Raw genomic sequence first — 22,673 nt, forward strand, 5'->3', positions numbered from 1 at the left:
TCTGCGAGACCTTCCCTTCCCCACTCCCAGGCAGAGCTGACTTCTCTCCCCTCTGAAAGCCAGCAGCCTGCCCAACCTCCACCATGAACATGGCCTCGCTGCGCCGGGATGTGCAGCTGGGCTTTCTTCCAGGCACCGATCTCAGTCACTCAGTGTCTGTGCTCTTGGATACATCACTCAACCTCTCTACGCCTCAGTTTCCATGCCTATAAAACATGACTTTTCTTTTTCTTTTTTTTTTAAGATTTTATTTATTTATTTGACAGACAGAGATTGCAAGTAGGCAGAGAGGCAGGCAGAGAGAGAGAGGAAGCAGGCTCCCCGCTGAGCAGAGAGCCCAATGCGGGGCTCGATCCCAGGTCCCTGAGATCATGACCCGAGCTGAAGGCAGAGGTTTAACCCACTGAGCCACCCAGGTGCGCCAAAACATGACTTTTCATACTGTCTACATTATAGATCTGTTGTGAGAATCAAGTGAGCGAATGTGTATAGAGGGCTTAGAATATTACCTGGCAGGTATTGTGTGCTCAAAAAACATTAATTACTATGACTAGCAGCAGCAGCATCAGTATCAAGACCACCACCATCATCATCATCACCAACATCAGCCTTAGCACCACCATCATCATCACTGGCATCCCTGCCACCACCATCTCAACCATCACCCTCATCCCCATCATTATCACCACCAACCCCACCATCACCATCACCATCATCACCACCATCACCATCATCACCACCATCACGACTGTCATCATCATCACCACCAACAATAGCTTCACCCCCACCCTCAGCAGCACTGTCATCCCTACCCCCACCATCCCCACCATCTCCATCATCATCCTCATCATCACCGCCGTCATCATCACCATCATCCTCATCACCAGCATCATCATCACCATCTCCCCCATTATCTCTACCATCTTCGCCATCATAATCATCACCATCATCACCATCATCACCAACATTTTCCCGACTGGATGTTCAAGCTCCCTGCAGGTAGAGAACAAGTATGAGTCATCATTGTCTCCCTGAACACATAGCCTGACACATAGTAGATGCTATTAATCTTGTTGGAGGATATAATGGGTGGGCAGGTAGGAAAAGGGGTGAATGAGTGGATAAAGGAAGGGGTAAGTGGCTGTATAAACAAATGAATGGGTGTGTAGATAAGAGGGGTGGGACGGATGAATGAGTCAGTGAATGAGTGAGTGCGCTGCTGTGAGGAAGAGCAGATGGACAGCGGAGGGGATTCCTCCCACGCTGCCCTTTGCAGATGCTGAACTGCTGAGTGACGGCAGGCATCACAGTGTCCCCGCCGAGACACGATATTAAAATCCCTGAAGGCTATGCTGTCAATATCCAGGGGAGACAATCTCTGCAGCCATCAGCAGCACAGGTGGGCTCCCCCCAAGTCCCCTGGGTGGTCAGCCCTGCCGGCACAATGACTCCACCGTTCCTAACCTCCAGAGGCGCGGCAGCCCGCGGATTCCAGTTACCTGGGCTGGACAGCTCCCTTTCTAGCCCTCAGTCCTCACGGGGAGTCTCCGGGCATGCTGGGGCCAGGACCTGGCCGGGAGCATCAGGAGTGCCCCCCTCGCCTCCCAGCACCTCTCACGGCCCCACCGCCCTTAACTTCCCCCATCTGACTTGAGCACAACAGCCCTCCACACCCTCCACTCCCAGATGCTGAGCTCCACAGGGGTCTCCTTCGTCTCTAGCACAAGTGGGCTCTCAATGACCGGGCTCACTCCAGCAGAAGGCTGGGGGGCCCAGCAAGGTCATGCTTAGGGGAGGCGGGGCAGGACCAGGACTTGGGTCTTGAGCTCTCCCCTCCTGCCCCCCAGGGCCAGAGCCATCACACTCTACCAGGGAAGAAGCATCTGCAAAGACCTGGGGTGGGCGCGGGGAGGGTGGCACTGTCCTGCTCAAGGTGACAGAGCGCTGTCCCCTCTGGGCTCACAAGCTGTCAGGGCAGTCTGCAGGGATGGGGAGAGACACCCTCTGGGGAAGAGGCCGGACTCCGGGACAGTTATCGTCTGCAGGGTTTTCCAAGTCTCCAGAGCCACCTCGGTGTTTGGTGTAGTATTTCTCTGACTCAGGTCCCTGGATCCCTTTACACCCTTAAAACTTAGTGGGACCCCAGAAAGCATTTGCCTGTGGAGGTTATATCTATCAATGTTGACAGTATTAGAAATGAAATGTGATGCATTCAGAAATATTAACGCGTTAAAAAAATAAAGCCATTACACATTAACGTAACTAACACTTTTTTTTTTAACTAACACAAGGTGCTACATTGTTACAAATCTCTTTTGTGTCCCACTGGTTAGAAGTCACGGGAGCCTGGTTGCCGCTCCCGCCTTCAGCCTGCTGGGACACGTGGCTTTGATTGAAGTGGATGAAGATAAGCCCGGACCTCCGTGGAGAGGACTCGGGGGCTCCCACAAACCCCAGACCACACTCCGAGAACCACTAGCTGAGGAGATTCTCCTCTTGTATCTTCCCTGCGTGACTGTTGCCAGGACAGGGGTCCATACTGGCCCCCCAGGCAGGAGGGGGTCAGACCACCCAGGGGTCTAGCCTCAGCTGCTGAGTCCCTCTGAGGTCCTCCCCTCTGCTAAGCCAGACCCTCCTCTGGGAGGTACAACCTGGGGTCCCCCAAAGCTGTTTGACGACTAAGTAAAAAATGCATATGCTTCGTTCTGCCACGTCACACCTGGAAGGATTAAGAAAACGGTGTCGCGCTGGCACCAGTCACCACACCTCCCCGTCCCCAACTCCAGGTGAAGGCCCCTCTTTCTCCATGCAGACTTCCTGGACTGGCTGCATCTCCTCCTTCCCTCCTCCTCACACACTTGTCTCTCTGCCCTCCGGACCCCAGCACTCGTTTCTAAAGTCCTCTCCTTCCTGGACCACAGCACACCCCACATTATCATGCTGCCCCCAGCCCCCGTGCTCGTCCTTGTTACCCTAAAATCCAAACAGGGAAAGTCGTCCACCAGCTGCTCATGGCAGGCACAGCTGTCAAGCCCCTGCTCTGGGCACAGGCGGGCCTGGGCTGTAGGACCTCATAGGAGCCTCAGTGCTCTCGTCTGTCAAGTGGGAATAATAGGATCCCCTCATGGGACCTTAGTGACCATTAGGAATAATCCATTTGCTTACCTGGCTCGCTGAATGCTTGCCCTGGGCCAGCGGCCAAGTCAACCAAGTCTAATGAGGGAGGCAGACATCAAACCAACAGCCCAAAGTCAAGGTGGTGGAGGGTGGGCATTTGGGGTGCAGACAAGAGCCTGTGTCAACAACCCCAGATCAGGAGGACTTCAGAGCATGGACGCCTGCAGGTGGAGAGGGTCCCAGAGAGGAAGGAAGGGCTCCTGAGCCCCCGAGGGCAGGGGGAGGGACAGAATGCTGCTGCATGTCCTGCCTAAGGCTGTGAGTGAGCTGACTGGAGGGAGAGGGGACTCCGGGAGCTGGGTTCTGGGGTTGTGGGGTCCTCCAGGGGCGGGGTGGGGGGGACCAGACAGAGCAGGGCAGGGGGAGGGAGTGCGCATGCCTGAGGCTCCGGGAGGGGCAGGCGGGGGCCAGTACCTTGTCTGAGCGGCTCTGCGGAGGCCCCAGCCCCGTTGCTAAAACTCAGAGCAGAGCTCCTCCATACATATTTATTGAGGGAATACATTAGTTCCCCTTAGAAAAAGGCATAATCGCAAAATGACAGTCATTGTCACTAAACAGATGTGCGTGTTATTTCACCTTGTAGAGAAGACATTCATGTCGCTCTGCACTGTCCCCAGTGCCTCCGGGGGCTGGCCACCGCCCACGTGCACCCCTCCACGCTGGCCGGGCTGGAACCTGGCCTCCCCAGCCTCCCCCCTTCTTCATAACCCAGGGTTGGGGGTTACAGCCCCTGCTGCAGTCTTTGTGGTCTTAGGATCATGCCACTCACCCGTCCACCCACCCACCCGTCCGTCCATCCATCCATCCATCCGCCCATCCATTCGTTCATTCCCTCATTCCTTCATGCAAAACAGGAGTTCAGGGTCTGTTCTGTCCCAGACCCCAGGCCGGGTACCAGCTCTGGTCTGAGAAGGCCCAGCTGTAGCCACGCCTCCGCCTCCGCCTCCACTTCCAGCCTCGTCCTCATCAGCCCTCTGGCCACACCCCACTCCAGCGGGCAGCAGTCAGCAACCCCGGTGTCCCACGGAGCGTCTGTCCAGCCATTGCCTTTGCAGAAAGGCCTCCTGGACCTTCTGCAAGGTCCACACTCCCCTGAGCCCCAGAGCGGAAGCTCCGTCTGAAAGCTCCCCCAGAAAGAAGTATTTATTCCTCTAGATACACATTCCTTTAGGCCGCATTTAACACATGTTTGTGGACCGTCTGCTGCACACCAGACTCGGCTCCAGGTCGGGAGTGAGCAAGGCAGCCACTGCCGGCAGTAGCCCCTTCCCCGTGCTCCCCGCACACCCACCTGTGCCCCCCGACCAACCGCAAGCCACACCTGCTTCAGGGTTGGCCAGGAGACCGAGGCAAGGAAAGAATCATATCTCAGCCAGTCTGCTGCCCAGGCCTGGAACGTAGTAGGTGACCAGGGAAGTGGGGGGAGGGAGAAAGGAGGGAGGAGGGAAGAGCAGGGAGGAAGCAGAAAGGGGAGGAGAGGGAAAGGGGAGGGTGGAAGGGGCCAGGGACAGAGGGAGGGGGAGAGAAGGCGGGGGAGGGGGCAGGGGGGGTGGTGGGCAGGGAGAGTGAAGGAGGGGGAAGAAGGGTGGGAGAAAGGGACTGGGGAGGGGAGGGAGGGAGAGGGGCAGGAAGACAGGGGGAGGGAGGGAGGGGGAGGGGAAAGAAGGGAGGAATGGGGAGGGGAAGGGAGAAGGGGCAGGGGGGACGGGGAGGAGAGGAGGGGAGGGAGGGGTGTGGGGAGGAGCACCAAAGGCAGCTGGGCCTGCTCTAGAGGTGGCTCTGGCCGTGATCTAGCCGGAGCCCGAGCGCGAGTGTGCCCGTGGGTGTCGCCGTGGGCTGCGGCGTTCTCGCGCCAAGCTGGCACAGCTCTGCGCCTGCCACCCGCGCAGTTCTCACTGCTGCTTCTGAAAATGTCAACTTCTTATCTCGCCAGAATTTTTCCTGACTTGGAGAATTCAATAAAGCAGCTGAGTAACGCTTAAAATAATAATGAAGCTCTGTGTTTCTGCAACTCCCGGCTGGCAGTTGCCTTTCTGCGATGATCAATCTTCATTTTCACACCAGGCCAGACAGCTCGGCAGGGCCGGTCCGGCCGCAGGCCCTGGGGAATCGACAGGCCACGGGCGGGGCGGCGGGGTGGGGTGGGGAGCGCACTTTCCCTCTGCTGATTGGGCACCTGTGGGAGCCGAGCCTTCTGGGACCCTGCCCCCTCACTACAACCCAGCACCCCACGGTCACCATCCAGGTCCACCGTCTGTCCTCTGAACTCTGCCCCATTGCCTTTCCACTTGGGAAACTCCTATTCACCCTTCAAAGCCCAGCTCAAGCCTAGCCATACCTCTTCCACCCCTTCAACCTCCAGAAGGGCCAGACTAAGCCGCTCGGTCGTGGGGCTTGCCAGGAGCATGGGGCCATCGGCAGCAGATCCCAGGCCTGGAACTAGACTACCCGCTAGGACTCGGTGCTCTTTGCAGCCCTCCTCACCAGTGGCACACCATGGGAGGAGTCTGGCTCTGCTCAGAGCCACCCAGGCAGAGCAGTTGGGGGCCAGGTAGGTCACAAGGACATCCTCACTGCCCTCCATGCCGTTGGTCAAATTCAGGGACCTCCTGAATTTGAGGAGCTGAGCTGTGTTCATCGGTTCAGGGGTGCCCTGGGGGTGTCTCGTGTCAGGACGAAGATGAAAAGGCTCATCCCCATCTCTGGCCCGGGGGCAGCACCTCCACGAGCCCCATCAGTCCAAGAAGCCCCAGCGGCCCATTCCTCCTCCCCTCAACACCGCACCCCTCTCTCCACTCCCCAGGTCCAGGGCACTAGCTGAAACGTCCTCCAGTTCGTCCATAATCTCCTCTTACCCCGGCTGCCAGTAGTCCCCAGGCTGAGGAGGACTGATGAGTCTGGCCTCTCCTCCTCACCCCTCCCTGATTCTGTCTTTGGGGACTAGGGAGAGGCTGGGCCAGTCAGAGCGGAGACACCGGTGCAGGGCGCAGCGGCGGGCTGCGGGCCGAGACCCCGTCCCGGCCTGTGCTCTCTGCAGACTCAGGGTCCACCGCGGGCACCTCCCCCAGAGAAGGGGAAACAGACCTGCCCAAAGTTGCTTTGCTGTCCAGTGGGGTGAGGGAACACCAAATCCGTGCAAAGCTAAGAAGGTTGTAGAAACGTAAGAACCACGGAGTCGCTTGGTCTGGGCGGAGAGAGATCTGCGGACGCACCCGCCGCTGATTCAGAAACACATTCGGGGATGAGCCAGCATGGAGGGTCTGACGAGCCCTTGACCCTGACCGGGGCTGATTCTTTAGAGCAAGTTTTGGCCAATGACCAGGGCCCAAATTGGGCCAAACGCCTGTTTTTGCAAATAGCTCCCATGGGCCATACAAGCGCGGGGAGGAGAAGCAAGGACAGACACCGTGCGGCCCACAGAGCTCAAAATCTCCACTGGCTGGCCAGCTGCAGAACGTTCACAGACCCCTCCCCATGTTCAAGGACAGTTGGTCTGAGGCAGGCAGCTCACCTACTCCCTCCACCTGCTCTCCCAGGGCACAGCCCAGACTCAGCCTCACATCGGAGGGTGAAGCCAAGAGGGGACGACTCTGGGATGATGTGGACGATGAGGGGAGAGTGGACTGGGTCCCCGCCTGCAGGGGAGTCAGGGAAGCTTCCAGAAGAGATGCCGAGTGCCAAGCTGGGTGTGTGTCCACAGCGGGGAGGCCTGACCCCGAGCGGGGGTGAGAGAAAGCTCAGGGCTCCACACCCGGGTCTGGGGGTCATCCCCTGAGGGAAACTGAGCCGAGTGGCGGGTGTGCAGGGGTGGAGGGGAGACTCTGGGGGAGCATGCAGGGTGCAGGGGTGATAGAGGAGGGGCCAGAGTCGGGCGTGAGGATTGTCATTCCAGCCAAGCCTCTGCAAACACACGCACGAGGCTCTTGGGTGTCACCTGAACCCAGCGCTGGGCCCCACACATCCCTGCCCTCCGGAGCAGACTGGCTCCCACCTCCTCCCCCCTGCACCCCCGCCTGGCCTCATCACTCAGCTGCTCGTCGCTAAGTGGTATTACCAGCGATTACATGCACTGCCGCCGTGCACACCGGTTATCACTGCCTAATTGGGTCGTAATTTTGACAAATGTGTCACTGTGGAGATCCTGACGATGCAAGGATCCCGACACCTTCCGCTGCAGAAGGTGGTCCGCTCCCCCTGCCACGTCCTTGACTCTCAGGTTCACTGTCCTCAGAAAGCCCTGGGTTTCTCCCACCCCGCGAGGCACTCTGCAGTTTCCAAGGCTCGTCTACAAGTCACCCCACCTCAGCAGATGCCGGGTACAACTAACGTGATGCAGACAGGGAAGTCGAGGTCTAGAAGGCATAGTGACCTGCCCCGTGGCACAGCAGGGTCGCAGGGGCATTGAGAAGGGCCCCTCCCACCTCTCGGGCTGCCTGCCCGCGGCTCGTGCAGGGCACCCTGCAGCCCCCCACTTTTCTCTCTCAGGAACGGGCAAGCGACACTGGCCCATTCACCACGGGAAGTGCTCTCAGAGTTTCTGGAACATGCCAGGGAGTGTAGGGACAGCAGGGACCAGAACCGCGGGCCTCCATCTCCTGCTTCCGGGTTACTATTATTCTTAGCACTATTATTACCAACTTCGGCTCCTCAGAGACAACTGCAAAGGAGAATTACACGGGTGGCTAAAAATACAGTAAGAAAACCAGAGCTCTGGTCTGTGGTAGACCCCAGGCGGGGACACTTTCTAAACCTTCTTGTGCTCCCAGGTGGGGTTTCAGGGAAGGGGCTTCTGCGCCCTTGTCCAGGGTCCTGAAGGTCTGGGGCTCTGTTTCCTGCCCGAAGCCTGGACTCTGTTCTGAGCAGGAGGGACACTGTTTCCACAGGGACGCTGGACATGTCATGACTGATTCTAACCCCACACGAAGTACCAGAGGGTGGGGTTGTCCAGTGCCTTAGAGACGGGTGGGCCCCGGGCAGGGGCTCTGGGTCCAGGAGCTCCTGGGTTCAAACCTCGATTCCACCACTTGCAAGGTAGAGAACCATCTGAGCCTCAGTGTCTCCGTCTGTAGAATGGGTGACAACTCCCCAAGCCCCATGACGGCTGTAGGCAGGACGACTCTGCCTCTGAAAAGGCTCTCAAAGAGCCTGGCCGTCCTCAATCCCCAGTTCCTGTTTTGAGCCCCCCAACCCCTTATCTATCAAGGGAAATATTGGAGAAATTGTTCTAAAAATACTCACCAAGCAGCAGGCTGTGTGGGCGGCTGGCTGCCTCCTTCATCTGCATGGAAGGCTGGCACTCCTCCAAGGGCCCGGGAGGGCTGTCTGAGAGGGGGAGTTCAGAAGAACGATTGTCACGAGATGCCCCCCACCGCGGTCGAGGGCTCGGAGCCTGCCGAGGCACAGCTGGGGACACATGGGAGGGGCTGACAGTGCCAGGACCCCAAGGCCACACACCACAGCCCCCAGTCTGATGACAGCCCCACTCAATTGATTTGACACAAGGGTCTGATTGGAGACATTCCCAGTCAATACCCTGGCAGGGCTACAGGCTTCCTCCGAGATAATATTCCCTAGAAGGCAGGGGTTTGGGGGAGGGGCGGGGGAGGGCTTGAATGACGGGTCTGCTGCTGCTGTGGGGGGACTCATCGCCCCCACCAAGGGAGAGCTGGTGCAGGCTCTGATGGGGCAGGAGCGGACCAGGCGGGATGCCCCCACCGGGCGTGAGGAGCCGTACTCACGACGGCCTGGATCAGCCTCCCCCGTCTGGCTCCAGGCCTCCGGGGGCTTGCTTGGTCCATCCGGCCACCGAATAGACCTTTGCTGAGCCCCTGGGATGTGTCTCGAGAGGTGAAATCCAGGAAGCCCCTGAAGGATCAAGAGTGTTCCCGGGGGGGCAAGCCTGGGAGTGCCAGTGGGATGGGGTCAGGGGAGGACACCCTAGAACAAGTTAGGCTTGGCCTGAATCTCCAAGAGGCCAGGAGTTACATGTCTGAGGACCAGAGGGAAGAGAACTCCTGACAAGAGCAGAGCTCCTGCACAGGGAGGGGTGAGGCTGGGCTCCTGCATGGGGAGGGGTGAGGCTGGGCTCCTGCACGGGGAGGGGTGAGGCTGGGCTCCTGCACGGGGAGGGGTGAGGCTGGGCTCCTGCACGGGGAGGGGTGAGGCTGGGCTCCTGCACGGGGAGGGGTGAGGCTGGGCTCCTGCATGGGGAGGGGTGAGGCTGGGCTCCTGCACGGGGAGGGGTGAGGCTCGGCTCCTGCAGGGGAGGGGTGAGGCTCGGCTCCTGCATGGGGAGGGGTGAGGCTGGGCTCCTGCATGGGGAGGGGTGAGGCTCGGCTCCTGCACACAGGCAGGAATGACTGCGGCCATGGGACTGCCTGGGGATCTGCCAGCACCTCCAGCTGGTTGACCTGCTCTGGGGACCCAAAAAGCCATCGTCCAACACCAGCCCACTCCCTGCTCCCCACAAAGGAAGGGGACCACCGCTTGGGCCCAGCCATCCCGGCTGCCTGACAGAAGGCATCGAGGCAGGGGAGTGTCCATGCCGGGCAGTGGAGGCTGCTTCTCCCGGGAGGGGCCGAGAAGTCCCGGACTTGGCCGACTTGGCGAGAGCATGTTCTAAGGTGAGATTTAATAAGAGGACTGGGAAGAATAAATTCTATTACACAATTTTATTTCACAGCCTCCCCTGAGTTGAATAGCAATTGCCGATGCAGGGCTCGGGGTATAAATAGACGAGATTTCAGGGCTGGGAGGCCTGGGGACTGCCTCGCCGCCCCCTCATTTTGCGGGTGGGAAATGCCAGAATTTTCTCCTTTGTCGCCCGAGGGGCCTCGGAGGGAGGCAGGGCAGGAGAGCCGTGCCCTTCAGACCAGCAGCACCGCGACTGCTGGGGGCGCAGCCAGCCCTCCAGGAGACCCCCCCCCCACACTACAGAACACGCCACACCAAAGCCCCTTCCCCTCCCCTCTGCCCCCCTCCTTCCACAGGCATTACTCAGTTGCTAGGCCCTGCCAGGCAGGGAGAGAGAGGGGTAGGGGGGAGAGAGAGATTGCAAGAAGCCGCCCTGGTCTCGGGAGCTCCCTGCAGAAGAAGAAAATGACTCTATCCTGTCCTGGCGTCACACAAGGATGGAGGGCACGGAGCCTCCGGAAAGGGGGCACCCAGACCTTCCGAGCAGCGCTGGGGGGCACCTCACACGTGAGCCGGGCCTGGAGGATAGAGGGACGCAGCAGGTGCACAGTCAAGCAGGGGCTCTGGGCAGCAAGCAGGTCCTTGTCAGCAGAGCCAAAGGGGTCGTGGTTGCCTTTGTTAGCCTGCCTGGAGCACCCAGGAACGGACACGAGCAGGGTAGAGACGCGACGCAGGGGCATTTGGAAGGAAAGGGCAGGGCACCAGGGTGGACAGCAGGGGCCGAGAGGCCAGAACTGGGCAGCTCCCCGCACCGGGTATGAGCCATGCCCCCGGGCCCCTGGAAGGCTCCACTCTGGGACCCCCCCGACCCCCACTGCGTCCTCGGGCCTTCTGCGGTCTCCCCAAATTTCAACCCACCCAGTCCAAGACCTGGGTGTGACTGAGCGGACTCAGGTACCCCCACACACGCACCACATTCTTCCACTGCAAATAAATTATTGTAAATCAGTGAGCCGCTGGATGAGCGCAGAGATCGCAGTCATTCGGAAACAGCCTCAGACCCCAGCTGTTAAAGCAATAAAATCAGGAACAGCCCATGTTTGGTTGGAAATTTACTTTCTGCAAAATATTTTTGAGGTGGTTGTTTTATTTCTTTGCGAATCTATGCAATTCCTCACATCAGCCTCTCGAGGCGGCGACTCCCGCCCCTCTTTGCCGAGGCTTGGAGAGGCCAAACGCACCTGGAGCGCGCTGGGGCTGGGGGCTGGGGCTGGGGCCAGAGCAGGTGTTTGCTGCTGCTCTTGGGGGCCGCGCTCTTCTCGCCACCCCTGAGAGGGGGCAGGAGCCCACCCCCCTCCTGGCCGACGGCTGGAGCCGAGCAGCGGCCGTGCAGGGGGGCAGCGACCCCCGTGCTGGGCCCGGAAGCCAAGCTCGGCTCTGGCTCTGCTCATGACCTTGGGCAAGTCACCACCATGAGTTTAGGAGCCCCCTCCGTCAAGGGCAGCCCCGCCGACCCTCAGCCCCTACGGAGAAGCAGACCGAGGCACAGGACTCTGCAGCCGCGTGTCCTGGCCTGCGATGGCCTCTCCTTCGCGAGCGGCTGGCTCTCGTGTGCCCAGCAAAGTGGCTCTTTCCCTGAGAGCTGTTGTCCTCCTGATCCCCCGCCCCGCCTGGCATCACCACCAGCACACTCGCCCTCCCCGGGGCCCGCACCAGCCCTGGCCACTGACAGAGCCCCCTCCTCCCTCCGCCCTGGGAAAGGAGCGAGACCCCAGCCATGACCACAGGACCCATCCCTTCGCCCTCTGGGGCAGGAGACAGAGCTCAGGGAGCGGGCTGGGCTGTTAGGACGGGGGTCCCGGAGGCCCAGGGGAAACCACATCTTGTGTCCCCGGGAGAGGATGGCGGAATGGAGGCTGGTCTTCTGGGAGGCGGGGAGGAGGGAGAAGCGGGGGCCCCTTGCTTCGGGAGTGGAGGCAGATCCGTCACTGTCTGCCAGCTCAAGGCTCCGTCAGGAGACAAATGGGGCTGGTTCTTGCTTTCAGCACCTGTCAGGGACTCGGGCAGATCAAGAAGACAAGAAGGAGGTGATGGCTTGGGAGGGAGCCCCCGTGGACCACGGTCTCCCAGCAGCAGAGGCTTCCTTGGCCCCCAGCCCCGCAGGTTGGGCTGGAGGTGCGCAGGTCTGAGGCCACAGCTGAGGCTGTGCTCCGGGGGAAGTGTGGTCTGTGCCGCAGGAGACAGGGTTGTCACCCTGTTTTAGGGGCTGTGACTCGGCTGCCCATCACCAGAGACCCCCTCTTCCTGTCCCCTCCTCCTGCCCCTCCCCCATCCCCCTCCTCCCCGCCTTCCTGAAGTGATGCGGGCAGAGCACACTCTCCTGTGGGAAATGATCCGTAGACGCTCCCGGGGCTTCCCCAGGCCGGGGAAGGGCCTGGCAGGAGGGGGCTGCCCTCGTCCCAAGTTGCCCCTCCTCCCGGGGGGACTCCTGGATCCCGGCCCGACACACACAGGTGCTTTGCCCACCCCCCCACCCTCGCCTGTCAGTCTGCTGCACGTCGTGCAAACACAGGGGATGGCGTGTGCGTCGTTGGGTCACAATATGGCGCAGAGGAAGGGACTTTGCAGATGTCATGAAGGCCCCTAATCGTTGGACTTCAAATTGAGCAGGACGGAAATTGTCCCAGGTGGGCTAGACCTGATCAGAAGAGCCCCCTACAAGGGCTTGGGCACTCCCTGAGCTCAGAGACGTCAAGCAACAGGGGCTTTCCTGCTGACCCTGAGTCCAACTGCTTTGAAGAAATGAAGTCTCCAACGGTCACGTCACCTGGGAGAGGCCCCGAGCCCCAGAAGAGACAGGGACCCAAGCCAACAGAGGGACCGCGGCCTGGGGAGGCCCTGAGCGGAGGACCGGGTAGGTCGTGCTGGACTCCTGGCCCCCGGAATGATGGAACATACATGCGTGTGGTTTCAAGCTTCCTTGTCACGCAGCACGGCAAAGTGACAGGCTCTCCCTGCCGGCACGAGGCCAGACCACGTTTCCCAACCCCGTGCAGTTCGTGGCGGCCACATGGCCAAGGCTGCCCGTGGACTGTGTGGGGTGGGGGAGGGTGTGCGGCCACTGCCAGGACCCACAAGCCGACACAGGCCTGACACCTCCCCTCCCTGCCCCAGGGGGCACTCCCCTGCACGTTCCAGGACCCTGGATGACCTTTGTCTCAGCTCTGTCCTCTGCCGAAGCCTCTTCCCCTCCCCCACACTGCCACCTCAGGCGGATGCCCTGTTTCTACCTGTATCTCAGGATACCTTTCGGTGACGAGAATCCCTAGTATTTGTGGATGTGCCCTCCGAGGGGCTCCGACAGCAGTGAGACGTCTTCTCACGCTAAGTCCAGAAGCCCAGACGGAGACCGTGGGGGACCCAGGGGCCCCGCAGGGAGGGAAAACACGGGCCCCCACGCAGCCAGCAGGCGCAGCTGGACTCGGTGCTGCGTCCCAGCACTGCCTGACCCCGGTCAAGGGGGGGGGGCATCTTGCCAAGACGCGTCCCGCCACATCCCTTCTGCCACCGTCACTTCACGGGACGTGCTCTCCGGCGGGGAGGGCCGTGCGGTGACTCGCCCCCGCCCTGGATTCAAGTCCTGCTGCGACTCACCCGGAGCCTTCCCACATCTAGTGCAAGAACCCTCCCATCTACGAACAAGGAATGAGACGCTGTCCTTGGCAGCCGGCCATGAGGACCAGGAGGGTTCTTCTCAGCCGTGTCCCTGTTGGGGTGGGACGTGACAAGGCCACCCAGCGAGGGGAGGATTGGGGGTGCCCAGAGCCGGGCTCTCTCTGTTCCTGCACCAGGCCCGGATGACGCCCAGGGGCTCAGGCCGCCCCAGACACACGCCATGCACACGTCGCCTTGCTATGACCTACTTTATGAACATCGGAAGTCCTCCTCTCGGAGTGATGATTTCCATCCTCACTTCTCAGAAGATCCCCTTCAGGCCAGCCCCGCCCTACGAAGCAGATCTGCTCATTGGAGAAGGTTTCACTGGAGGCTAACAGTGTCCTCCAAGGGAGACAGTCTCAGCACAGAGCAGAGTGGGGACAAAGCTCGGGGAATCAGGCCCAGCCCCTGCCCCAACCAGCAACGTCCCTGAGAGGTGGGGGGCTTGGGGTGGTGGGAAATGGGTAGCCAGCTGCGGAAGGCCTGGTGACAACTGAAGGGGGGTGGGGGTGTCCCGGCCCTGCTCCTACCGAGCCAGGTCCCCGTGGCTGCTGCAGGAGCCCGGCTTCCCAAAGGCAACGGGCGGTGTATGTGCAAAGCCTTCCAATGAGCCGTGGCCTCCGGGTAACACGGATCCCTCCAGAAGCTGGTACATACCTGGGCAGCCCCAGACTCGTGGGGTGGTTCCAGGTCCTTCTGTCAACCCGTAGCGGCTCCCGGTGGCCCTTGGATTCATCAGACAGTTTTCAGACGTGCTCAGGGGCCTTCAGGTTCTGAGCAGCAAGCAAAGAGCTGTGGACAGTTGAGAGTGACCGGCACACAGCACCCATGTGCCCGCTCAGAGAGCATGAAGGACAGGGGACATGGCTGATAATTAAGCTGGAACCAGCAGTGGACAGGGACTTCTGATGACCCTCCAGATGGAGAAGACAAGAGAGACAAGAGAGACAAGAGAGACAAGAGAGACAAGAGAGGCTGACGTCCAGGCCAGCTGCTGTGTCGTTAACATCCAGCCTGAACTCCCAGGCTGGTCCTTGGGGACACGGCTCTTGCACAAATACATCAAATTTACAATAGTGCGTCTGATTCGGTGCACAGGCCCTTTGCACGTGCCTGATGAGTCTTCTGCCTGTTGTCCTGAGGGGCAGACGGCTCCCTATGCCTGTGGATTTATCAGGCACGTCCACACCGAGAAGCCAGCTGCCCCCACCACGGAGGGCACCCCTGGAGGGTGGGGGTGAAGACACAAAGTGTCCAGCCAGCCTCTTGCAAAAGATTTGTCTTGTAAAAAGTGCTACCGTGTGGGGCGCCTCGGTGGCTCAGTCGTTAAGCCTCTGCCTTCAGCTCAGGTCATGATCCCAAAGTCCTGGGATCGAGCCCCGCATTGGGTCTCCCTGCTCTGCAGGACGCCTGCTTCTCCCTCTCCCACTCCCCCTGCTTGTGTCCCCTCTCTCGCTGTGTCTCTCCGTCAAATAGATAAATAAGGTCTTTAAAAAATAGTAATAATGAAAACTAAAAATTAAAAATGAAAAGTGCTACCATCGACTATGGGAAAATGTGGAAAGTAACGGAGTAACATAAAGAAGGCTTTGCCGATCACCCCAACACCCAGGGGCAAGACTGCTGGCCCAGGGGGCGTTATTTTTAGATATGCTTTTTCACATAGACTTTTTTAATATGGACGTGAAATGCTTTCCACATTGTTGGAATCCCATCATATTACGTTACCTGTTGGGATCCTGTTTTCTGTTCCCTGCAAGGGTTCTCTGTACACACGCTCAGCAAACATTATTTTTAACGGCTGTAATATCCTTTCAACCGGATAAGCCACAGTTTACTTAAACATTCCCCGTGTTCGAACATGTAGGTCGTTTCTAATTATTTTGCTAAAAATACATATTTTTGTACTTAGGATTGCTTCTGCGGGATGGCATCCTAGAAATTAAACTGTGGGTGGAAGGGAGCGTTTTAAGGGGTGCGGTGAGCGTCGCCAATCTCCCGTCCTCGGGGCCGGCCCGGCTGCGCCGCGCCAAGGCTGTGATGGCGCGGCACTCAGCCCCACGGAGCACTCCGGACATTACTGTGTTTTAATGTCTGTCCCCTTATTGACAAGAAGGAGTATTTTGCGTTAATGTATGTTTCCTTTATTACTAGTGAGGGAGGGTTTTCTTCCCCATGTTTCTCTTCCTAATTACGTTCAGGCTTCCTGTGAATTGGGTACCCGGGTACATTGACCAATCATCTGTTTGCGGACGTGCACGATACTGGCCGTTTCTTATAAACTCTTTACCCACGAAAGACATTAACCGTCAGGATGCTCTGTGCGCTGGGAGTGTTTTCCACGCTCTAGCTGATTTCTCAGTGGCCTTTTGTGTGTTTGCTGGATGCAGAAATTTCCCATTTTTATGTGGACTCAAGCTTTCCTCTCTCTGAGTGAATCTGTCAGTCGTTTCTAATCCTACGATGTCCTCCCTTTTCCGTTTCGAGGAACATTCTGTTCTATGTGCTCCGTCCGGCTCTGGGGTTTGTGATCTCAGAGGCAGGGGTCCCATGGGGGCGGTGAGGTCCGTGAGGCGGGGGCTCCAGGGGGTGAGCTGTGCCTCCCTGGGCAGTGGCCCAGTCCAGACCCCAGTCCGGCCTGGGGGCGAGGAGGCGGTGGGAGCAGGGAGATGCTGGGCAGGAAGTGTCGGTTGCCCCATTGCACGGTTCCCGGTGTTTTGTTGTGGTGAAACACGTGGCGTGAAGGTTTCCTCTACCACCCCCTGCGCGGTTGGGCCCTGCTCAGGACGGCCCTATCCCTCCCTCCCTCCACCTCGGGTACACTCCCCGGCCCGCAAAACCCACCCCTACGCCCACCGAGCCCAGGTCCACCGTGAAACGCTGGTGCCCGCCCCGTGCCGCGGCCCCAGCCCCTGTTCTACTGCCTGTCTGCGTGAGGTCCCTGCCTCCAGGCACTGGGCATGGGGTCCTGCCGTGACTGTCCTCCTGTGACGGGCTCATTGCCCTGAGCCCAACCCTCCAGGTTCATCCACACGGTACCGTCCTTCCTCTTAGAGGCTGAGTGACTGTCCATTGCCTGGATGGACCACACTTTGCCTATCCAGCCATCTGTCCATCTGTCCGTGCACACAGGGGTGCTTCCCTGTCGCCACTGCACTGGTTAGTGGGGTTTTTTTTTCTTCCCCCGAGTGGCCTTTCTTCGCGAGTCATCATCTGTGTATACTACCAATCATACATATCAGAGGTTCTCAACCAAGGGCAGTCTCCCCCCAGGGAACACGTGGCAGTTTTGGTTGTGGGGGGAGGGGAGAGGTTGCTACTGGCATCTAGTGTGCGGGAGGCCAGGGGTGCTGCTGAACATCTCACAACTCATCCCTGAGAGTTACCATCCCCCAGCAAAGAATCATCCTGCCCAAAACAGGAGTAGTGTCAGAGTTAAGAAATCCTGCTTTAAATTAAAGGTGAGCTTCCTTAGATAAACTGGCTAAAACCATGACCCAGCATGGGTGTGTCAGGAACACCTGGCTGTCCTACGACACCCATGCTCCCCTCTCTGCGACGGAACATTCAGCTGGGCACACACCATCCTAAGAAGACTCCTCTCCCACTTCCCTCACAGCGAAAGCTCCGGACAAGGAGATGTAAACAGAAGCATCAGCAGGCACTTTCCAGGACCCGCCCACTTTAAAAGTCAGCCACCTCTCACCACTAGCCTCTCCCTTCCTGTACCCTGGAACGCTGATGTGACAGCTGGAACTGCAGCATCCTTTTTGCACCATGAAGTGCCTGTAGGGAAGGAGGCCATGGTTGGTGGACCCCCAGATCTGAGGGACAAAAGTTCTTTGAGATCATAAACTGAAGCTGTGTTGTCGGTCCCGAAGAGTCTGCCTCCAGGCTTCATGGAAAAGGGAGAAATAAGCCTCTTTCTGATTTAGGCCACTGCTATTTTGAGTCCCTATGACTTACCACTGAAGCCAGCTGCAAATGGTGAAGTAAGAAATGTTTGTGAAGCTCCTTTATAAAATTCCAATGTGAAGTTGGAAAGATTAAATAGAATAAAATGTGCAAATTGCTTAGCTTATCACTTGGTACACAGCAAGCACCTAATAGTTCAATGTCACTGGCTGAGCGCCCATGAGCCTTATCATGTGACAGGCACCGTGTCACCAGCTTATACCCAGTGTCCTAATCCTCCCAGCAACTCCCAAGGGAGGTGTATTATAGTCCCTGTTAGGGCTGAGACATCGGAAGTGTGGGGCTGACCCACAGCAAGCTGAGGTCACAGGCAGGGCAGAGCAGCCCCCCACTCCCTGCATGTGTCCTCTCCGCCTTACTAGAAACCCAGACTCTGTATTTCAAAGGCATTTTGCATCCAGCAACTGTGAATGAAACTTCCTTTGCCTGATGATTTTGTTTTATCCCAGCCTGGGAGCTTTTCTTCGCAGTTCACTGAAGCTGCATCAGCTCCGACCATCACCTGTAAATCCCACAATGCATTTCCAACTGCAGGAGATACTTGTTGTGACATTTCAGCTGCCCTGGGGAACCTGCGGCACAGAGCAGCTGAGTGACCCAGCATCACCCAGCAAGTAGCAGAGCTGGGGCTCAACGCCAAGTGGACTTAATATCAAAGTCTGTGCACTGAGCCACCAGGCCAGACCGGGGAAGCAGAAAGCAAGCCCGTCCTCCAGCTGCCACTCTCTTCTTTGGCCCCTCCCTAAACTGCAGGACTTCACTCCCCGGGGAGCTAAGGGACGGTCACTTTGATCCCTGGAACGGACCTTCTCCTCCTCGGCCCTTCAGCATCCAGGGGCCTGACCCTCACACACATTTTCTGGTCCTGGGCCTCTGCCAGCAGGAGGCCGGGCGAGGCCTTGCCGGCACCGACACGCCGTCTGAACATGCTCAGGATTCCCACGCATAGGGACGTGCAGCCTTTACAATTTAATAAAAAACATACCAATTATAAAAGCTATTTACCCAGTCAAATCAATCACGGGCCTTGGCGTGTTTATGCCCTAACACCTGATTCCAGCTCGTAAGTCACTTTTACACCCTCTTTAGCTTCTCACTACCCAGAAGCGCTGGCAGCGTGTTCAGGAGTGACGGGGTCCGCCTCCCCCGGCTCTCGCTCCCATGACCCCAGACCAGGGAGTTACATTGCCTCCGAGGAAGCCAGAATCCCCGAGTCAGGACTCAGAGCCTCTTGGCTTCCTGTCCGGAGTCCTCTTCCCCTCGGCAGGTAGGAGACCTGAAAACCTCACCTCCTCCAGGAAGACTTCCATGCCCATCTCCGTTCCAAGCCTTCTCTCTCTTCCCGGAGACCAAACACGCTGGCTCTCTCTCCGTTAATGAGAGATGCGCCCAGTTTCTCCTCACTCACAGCCATCACTGAGGGCTCAGGCACGTTCCCAAGAGGCTCAGAGGTGCTGTCCCACTCATGGTGCTGGCGCGTCTGTAGGCATTCGAGGGACGTGGCCGGGGAAGTGGCCTGCAGGTGAGGGGAAGACGGGCCCATGCCTACATCAGCCAGACTCTGGAGCCTCTTGTTGATCAGAGAGGGGTTCCAGGCCAAAGAGATGTCTGGGCCAATGTGGGGACGAGGAAATGCCGGTGGCCACATGTCACGGAAGCAGGCAGGAGCATCGGGGGACGGCGCCCAGGGGCGCCTGGATCTGCTCCACCATCTGACCCGCACGGCCTCGCTGAGTGACCTTTGGCAGGCCTCCTGACCTCGCTGAGCTTTAGTCTCCTTACCTACATAAGGGAGTCAGCCCCTCGGCAGGCGGTTAATCCCACTACTTAGTGATGTCTGGACCCCTGTGTCCTGCTTTCATCCATGGTGTTTTTCAGGAGGCTGCTGGGGACCGGCCAAGGCCATGTGGGATTGGAGAGGCCAACACCCAGGGACTCCAGGAACAGCAGGGCTCCTCTGGCCCATGAGCTACCCCAGGCCTGGCCGCACCTCGGGTACACATCAGGAACTGTCTGTCCTGGCCCAGGGTGCACTGGCTGGGGGTGGGGAGGGCCTGGAGGTATAAACATGTGGTGGGGAGGGGAGAGCGGAGCACTGAGTGTGGCTCAGGAGGCAGACTGCGTCCGGTAGGACCAGGGATTCCGAGTCAAATCTGGAGAAGGCCACTCCCTGAGCTCTGTTTCCCCATCTGCAAAGTGGGCTAATGACTCTGGTTCTGCCCACAGCTCGGGACGTCAGGTCGAAAGTTCTGTGGAGAATGTCAAGTCCTCTCTTCTCCTTTAACACCTACCAGTGGTTGAAAAAGGGACTCTCAGACCCCACATACAAGGGACACATGCCTCCACACTGTGACGAGACAGTCCTCCCAGAGTCACGCAAGTATGCAGGAGCTGCCTTAGGCACAGGCTTCCAGGTTCCAGCTGGGACAAACCATAGTCACCAGGGACCAGGGTCAGGGCCAGTGTGCAACCAGGCTCAGGGCTCAGTGTGTGACCAGGGTCAGGGCTCAGAGTGTGACCAGCATCAGGGCTCAGAGTGTGACCAGGATCAGGGCTCAGAGTGGGACCAGGGTCAGGGCTCAGTGTGGGACCAGGGTCAGGGCTCAGTGTGCGACCAGGGTCAGGGCTCAGAGTGGGACCAGGGTCAGGGCTCAGTGTGACCAGGGTCAGGGCTCAGAGTGTGACCAGGATCAGAGTTCTGACTGTGACCAAGGTCATGGCTTAGAGTGTGACCAGAGTCAGAGCTCAAGGTGTGAACAGGGTCAAGGGTCAGAGTGTGATCAAGGTCAAAGGTCAGGATATGACCATGATCAGGGCTTAGAGTATGACCGGGATCAGGGGTCAGCTTGTGGCCAGGATCAGGGCTCAGTGTGTGACCAAGGTCAAGAGTCACAGTGTGACCAGGACCAGGACTCAGAGTGTGACAGGGTTAGGACTCAGCATGTGACCAGGATCCGGGGTCAGCCTATAATCAGGTCAGGATTCACTTTTTCACATCTGTTCCTTTGCTCTCTTGGATCTTTTCAAGGTCAGGGTCACCGGAGGTAGGGCCCCCTCCCCTCCAGGGCAGCTGAGTCTCAGTCAGACTCCCCGGGCTGGGGCCAGGGCAGAGCCGTGAGGACAATCATGGCCTGTGCCGTCTACTCCTGAGCCCGGCTTTCCGCTAAGCTTTGGCAAACTCCCCTAAGCCTGGTCTGAGCCTCTGTCGCTCACAGGAGCTTTGCCGGCCGTGAAGGGGCCTGCAGGCCAAGCTCCCACCTCCCTAGCACCTGGCGGGGGGCTGGTGTGGAAGAGGCCAGAAGGACTTACCCCCTGGGAGCGGCTCCTGGCCCAGACCGGATGAAGGCATTTGCGCCCGGGAAGCCGGCTCCCACTTAAGGTAAACGTGGATCTTGTCTTCCCTCCACCCATCCCTGGGGGCTGGCCGGAGGCTGGAAGGGAGGTGGGTCCTGCTCTCAGGGTGACATCATAGCTGCCGGGGCTCAGGGAGGGGCCGCAGCTGACCCGGAGCAGGTGTTGGAAGCAGGTGTTGGCGGTTGTCCCCTGTGAGCAGCCAGCGTGAGGACAGGGAAAGAGTCAGGGGGGCTCCAGCCTTCAGGGATCAGGGCCTTGTCCCCAGGCGGACGGTGTGAGTCAGAGGCCATGGGACCCCTGGAGGCCAGCAGCCATCTTCTCTTGGGGGCTCCTCCGTGTTCCTGGGGTCCGGGTAGAAGTCTGGCAGGGCTAGACTGTGGGTCCCTCCACCAGCCCCGAGGTGCCCCACGCAGGGCACCGGCAGAGAGTGGGTATGTGGGCCAGATCTGCCCAGTCCCAGCGGCTCCGGCTGGCATCCCTTCCTAGCGTCCACTGTGCTGGGCACGCCCACCCCACCCCGCATACTGGGGCCATGCATCCTGCCGGCAACTCTTTCCCAGAACCCCCACTTTGAGGAGGGATTCTGTTGGCTTCTGGGACCCCCTCCCAGGCTGTCCTTTGGCAAACGGAATGACGAGAGATACTGCATTTCCTGCATAAACCCCACAGGTCCTTGGCCCCCAGCTGTGCCCCTCCACATGGAGCCAGCCTCAGCGAAGTCAGGGGCCTGAACACATGGGCGGCCAAGTCGTCACCAGGTTGGAGATCTGGCCCAGGAAGCATGGACCGGGCCCTCTCTCAAGGCCTGCCGTCGGATGAAAGCAGCCGGCATGTACCCCACGCAGAAGAGCACTCAGCACACTGGGAGGAAGGAGCTCTCCTACCAGGGCACCTGGAAGACTTCCTGGAGGAGGGGGACTTCCTGCTAGGCCCTAGGGATGGAGCAGTGTGGGGAGGTAGGGCTGGGCATGTTGGAGAGAGAGGCCCATGAACCTGCCAGGAAAGGGCGTCCGGGCGGCCCGCCTGGTCTGAGCAGGGCCACATGGTTGGATGGACAATTCCCAGAGCTCCCAGAAAGGAGCCCCAGGGGTCCAGAGCACAGCGACATCAGTCTGGGGGTTTGGGGAGAGGATATGTGGGGGCTTTTGGACAAGACGGAGGGGCGCCTGCCTGCCTGGAGACCCAGCACCCCTCCAGGAGGGATGAGCACAGAGCTGGGCTGCCAGATGGGGCTCTGGGCAAGATGTGGAGTTCGTGACTGCCGCAAATACGCCACCACTGGCCTCAAACCGTCAGCCTCTTAGGGAGCAGCCCCGTGGGATGCCCGACGCCCATCTGAGCACACGCCCCAGAGGCTAGAGACAACTGGGGGCTCTAAGTCGGGCCTCTCGGAGAGCAGGGCCAGTCTTTCACTGTCCAACTCAGAGCAGGTGGTCCCTGGGACCCCACCCTGGGAAGAAAGAGCAGCGAAGGCCCAAGGCAGAAGCTGCCCGGCAGGGGCTCTGGCGAGGCTGGGAGAGTCTGGGGGGCCAACAGGGGCCTCTGGGGAGCTTGGCGGGGGCTCTGGGGAGGCCGGGTGGAGGGGGCTCTGAGGTGGGGGCTCTGGGGAGGCCAGGGGGTGTTCTGGGGCAGCCATAGGGCTGGTTCGCAGCTGGGCTGGGGGCGGGCAGCCAGCTCTGGGAAGGAGTTGCTTGGCCAACTTGGGCTCCACTGCCCATTGTCCGTGCACTGGAAGCTGGAAGCCTGGAGCCCTCGGGAGCTAATAGCGGAGGCTCCCAGGCTAATGCCCGTACAGGATCAATGGACATGAAGCTTTC

The sequence above is a fragment of the Mustela nivalis genome (genome assembly GCF_964662115.1).
Source record: "Mustela nivalis genome assembly, chromosome: 2".
NCBI lineage: Eukaryota > Metazoa > Chordata > Mammalia > Carnivora > Mustelidae > Mustela > Mustela nivalis.